The sequence below is a fragment of the Pinus tabuliformis genome, chromosome 8, assembly GCF_031772625.1.
Source record: "Pinus tabuliformis cultivar Carrire ecotype Pingquan chromosome 8, CPIR1, whole genome shotgun sequence".
Classification (NCBI taxonomy): domain Eukaryota; kingdom Viridiplantae; phylum Streptophyta; class Pinopsida; order Pinales; family Pinaceae; genus Pinus; species Pinus tabuliformis.
The window spans coordinates 1,430,033,105-1,430,038,453 of NC_142294.1; the positions used below are offsets into that span (position 1 = coordinate 1,430,033,105).

The following is a 5,349-nucleotide window of genomic DNA, read 5'->3' on the forward strand; positions in this document are numbered from 1 at the left end:
CCGAATAAAGTGCAGCAATAGTTACTGGCAACAATAATTGAATTTGAAATCCATAATAGATAAGAACAAATATCAAAGCCATTCAGGAATGACAACTAATCATAACCAAAGAAGTGATTCCTCATGCATGTTTCTAGTAGTATTAACCATCCATGTATCATAACTGATAATTTGATAAGCTATAAGCATCATTGATATTTGATCATTTTAAGGACCATTTCAGCATAAGCATAAACCAGGTCATACAACATTTTTGTGAGCCATGTCCATATGAACAGTGAATAAAGTGGTTTTCTTGAGGGCTATAGCGGGACTTAATAACAGTGTGGGTGAAGTGAGCAACTTCATGGCACATAAAGATAGATCACACCTTGACAACAGACCTTGACCAAAATCATAGATCAAACCTTCAGAGTAGACATTGAGATCTGATGTTTATAGATCAAACCTCAAGAGCAGATCTCGACAAAAGGATAGATCAGACATTGACCAACAATAAATTTTCACATTTTAGACTTTAGGCACTTAAGGTTTGGGGAAATTTTCATTAAAAAATCAATTTTGGGGGGATCAGGGGGTCAAAATAGCGCTGGAAGTTTGGAAACTGTTTCAAATTTCAAGATCCATTTCCTTTTCGATGGGATCTGAAATTAGGAATGGAATTCTTCTATAGGAAGAACAGGGGATTTCATATCAGCCGTTGCTGAATCAAATAAAAAAATTCTTGATTTGTTCAAATTTAGTTGTGAAGCTTTGAAGATTATACTCATGCATTACACCAAACACTAAAATATATATTCAATCTTTGATGCTCATATTTGAAATCTTAAATACTACATGTTATGCTAGGCTTGGTCACAACTCATATGCAGTAAATGAATGAAAGGAAAATCAAACCATCCAAAAATGAGGTGTATCAAACCATTCCAACATAAAATCTAGTTGGTCCAAAATTTTATAGGTTTGTTTTTGAAAAATGTTATGAAATTACATTCGCCGGATGTTCATTCAAGCTTTTTCTATTAACTTCTTTCCACTGGAACATTCCAAAACTTAATAAAAGATAGAAAATGAGCTTGTTCTTTCTCAACTTCATCAAATCTTAAAAAAAATACCTCTACTTACGTAATTACTCATAAACTTACCAAACAAAATTAAAAACTCGCATATCCTTTCCTCACAAACTTGCCAGAAAAATTTAAAAATCTCATTTTTTGTGTTGGAAAATCTAGAAATTAAGTTCGTTCAAGGGCCTAAAGCGTAGCCCTGTATCAGTGATTCCAGGGTCATTGTTCGCTTAATTCAATAGGCTCCCTTAGGCTCCAACAATAAGTCATCTAAAGTTATATTTTTGCTTACCACACATTATTTGGATAAAATGTTTTGGTTTATTTACTTATATCTTTTACAAACACTCACAGTAAGATTGATTTTTTTTTTTTTAAATTGATATATAAACTATTTTTTTTAAGAAAAAATTGTAATTTTTATTAATAAATAAAAATATCATCCTATTTTTTCATAAAGATGCACTCAAAAAAACCTTGTAGAGCCATCATCCTAGAAAATATGATTAATGCTAACCATATGATTATACTACATCGCAATGAAGACCAGGGTTTCGAAAATAAGATAATATTTTTGAAATAATAGAATTTCGGTTTAACTTTTGTTACATATGATCGCACTTCAGCGAAAACTTGAAATTCTCCGTTTCGATCCGACGAATTCCAGGCTTTCATGATAAGAAGGAAGATAAAAATTTTAGAAAGGATGCCAGTATTGTGAAATTTTGTTTTGGGCAGGTTAATGGAGTTGAGTTAATTGGGTAATAAACAATTTTTTAATTATAGAGTTAATAAAAATTTGTCAGAAATTTGAAGCATGAGTTGAATATGATTCAAATAATTTTGTGGAGAATTTATAACTCAAATCTATGATTCTAACAAATACCTATCTCATTCTGAAGAAATTTTATAGAAATTCTAGGCTTTCATGATAAGAAGATAAAAATTTTAGAAAGGATGTCAGTATTGTGAAATTTTGTTTTGGGTAGGTTAATGGAGTTGAGATAATTGGGTAATAAACAATTTTTTAGTTATAGAGTTAATAAAAATTTGTTAGAAATTTGAAGCATGAGTTGAATATGATTCAAATAACTTTGTGGAGAATTTATAACTCAAATCTATGATTCTAACAAATACCTATCTCATTTTGAAGAAATTTTACAGAAAAATATGTCGTTCCTCCAAAAATATATAACAAATAATTTATAAACTAAAGCAAAGCAAATTTTATTATAATTTATGCATAGCAGAACCGTTCATATAGAATTTGTCTAATCCCCAATGAAATTCTTAAAAATTTGAAAATTTCATCATAGTTCTGGAAAGATGAGACGTGATTTTTCTATATCACCAAAATTCTAGCAAATTTTCCACAGTATTTGGCCTCTCCAAGCAAATCCATCGGTTAAAAAGGATTATTTGTTTCACAATACATTTGTTCATAGACTATAAAATCAATGGACTTGTAAGAAAATAAAAGGGTTTTACCTTTAATTCGATTTAAATAGCAGACTAGAAATGTGGGAGGCTTGGTTAAGGGTTGCCTTCCACATCTGGATGCATTCTGCCTTTGCATTTGTGTTCTTCAAACGCTTTAGGGTAACGCCCACTCTCAATGTAACGAAGGTCTTTAGGCTCAACATCACAAAACACAGGAATTATCTTCAAGTTACGATTGTGATATGATCTCAAAATCCAACGTAGCTCTTCCAAACACCAAGGGGATTCAACATAACGCTTAGTAAAAAGGGCAATATGAACTTACGCACTTTGGAGTGACATAAAAGAATGGGAAAAAGCAGTAAGGCAACTCAAAGGGTCAGGTTCAATGCACAACAGAACTAGGAGGTGAAAAGAAGGCAACTCATATATTTGGAAAAAGCAGTCAAAGTGCAGTGCATGCTTACCAGATGACACTTCAAATCAACCGTTGAGAGTGTCTCACTTGATCGAACAGTTCAAGATAAAAGTGTTGACAATTATTAATGCATAAAAAAACCTACTTAATATTTTATAAACGTATAATATTAGGTATCTCTATAATACTATCCACGATATAAATATCTAATTTTAAAATTCTTAAAACCATAATATTATATGAAAATAATTATTTAAATTTAAAACCCGAACTATCTGAAATTAAAAGTTGTAATGCGGAATTCGGAATACTAGTGCCCTTTTATTAATTAATAATATTCATTATAAAGATAAATATTCTTTTTATAAAAGAAATTATTTTACTTACACGATATTTATAATCTTGAACTTTAATACTATGGTTTACTTAATAAAACCTTAGATCATATTTGCAAGCCCTAATCCAAGATTTATCTCGTTACATCACTAAACACATAAAAATAATATATACTCCTTTATAATCTAAAATAAGTGACCTTCTATGATTTGAAATCTTCTCCCATATAATCTACGAACCAATTACAAACGATATATGCTGTTTTAAAATAAGTGCCTTTCCATGATTTGAAATCAGGAAAGGCCGTCGATAAGCGCATTTATTCTGATGGGCAAAACAACAATTATTTACTTACGAGCATCATCAACGTACACATACGTTGAAGAGATACAGTAACACGGAATATTAGAAGGAAATTAACGAAAACTAATACGATATGATAGGCCGGGATATCAGAATTCAGTATGGTTTCTCCCCGTTATAGTTCCCAGGCGGATCGTAGTTGCAGATAACGAATATCCAGCCGTTGTTGCATTGAGCTTGAGCGCAGCCGAGCCTCTTGGAATCTCTCCACACCACCTGAGTATAGTGCCCACATACTTTACCTTCAGCGCAGGTATTAGAAGTGTAATCGTAATCTTGCTTCTCATTAACCCAGGCCGTCACGGCACCTCCCACTGGATCTGTTATTCCGTAACCCTCGAAAAGATTTTCTCCATATTGACCACCAGAGTGCTGCAGAGCGCAGTCTCCTATGCGTTGGTTTGCATAATTTTGTGCGTAGGCCGCGACGGTATCGTCCCATACGAGAGCCTCGACACCCACTTGGGCTCTGGCGTCATTGTGAGGAGATAAGAATTGCTGTTGCACATCTTGCCCTTGCCCTACCAAGCAGTAGCATGCTATTTGCAGAAAAACAGCATACTTGAAAAACCACTTCATCTTGAACAAACTAAGTGACTAACTTTCAATCCCAAAAGAAAGAATGAAATCACTTGCCGCTCTCTCAACTGAATATGAGAAAACAAGCAAGCGGTTATGTATATTTATAGCAATTCTCAACCACATATCGCTTCCACAATATGGAGGAAAATGTGGGGAAGATGTATGGTATGAGTTAGTCTTCATTTATCTCAATCTAGAAGAACGCCGAGCCTTGACTGACATGAATCTCATCAGACAATTCCTCGTAAATTTTGCAAGTGATGGCGAGCGAAACATGGAGATGTTGTGACTCGCCTTCGCATTGTCGTCGGTTTTGACACGGCTGTTGGAGACCAAAACTTTCAGTGAATAGGAGCGTAGACTAACGGAGTTTTCTCTTATAACATCGACCCTTTTTGCTCAATGCCCTTTCAGACGTCGAACAGGTAAACATATCGTTATTATTACGTCTTTGCTGGCACGTTTTTGGATTTTTCTTTTAATAATTCTGTGGTAATTTTGTTTTAGAATAGTAAATTAGAATTGTGTTATTTGTGAAATTTAAGTGTCTAACTATTAAGTATATCTTAAATAATAATAAATTATAATTTTATTTACCCATATAATTAAATTAGACTTAAATTGTATTTATAGTAGGATGTCCTGAAATTCTTGTGTTTGGTTAAGAGGTTAACAATCATTAGTTAAGTTGGACATGGAGTGTATGTTTTGACACTTTGATTGAGCAAAGAGCTTGTCTTTCTCAGATTTAAATAGACATGTTAACAATTAACAACCCAAGACCTAAAGATATTTGGCAGGAATTAAAGCTTGTCCCCTTCTTTGAATAACAGTGATGAATCAACCTCTCTTTGCAATAACAGATAAAAATAGCTATTCCCACTATTAATTTGTTGGTTTGAAACTGAAATATAATAGATTTTCTTATTAATTAAAAATATCAATCAAATTATTAATGTCTTTTGAATAAAATTAATTTCAACGAATAAAATACCAACATTTTGCAAACTAGTGAAACTTATCCACCAAACATAAATTGGTGAACTATCATGTGGAAAATAAGATAGCAACAGTTAATGGACATTAATAACAGATTTATCATATTTATCACAGTTCCGTAAAAAAGAGGAACAATACCAACCA

At 32.6% G+C, this 5,349-nt stretch overlaps 1 pseudogene; it reads right to left on the minus strand.

Moving 5' to 3' along the window:
* Window positions 1–3,419: 3,419 nt before the first annotated feature.
* Window positions 3,420–4,292, minus strand: LOC149241029 (pathogenesis-related protein 1A pseudogene; annotated as a pseudogene).
* Window positions 4,293–5,349: the final 1,057 nt, after the last annotated feature.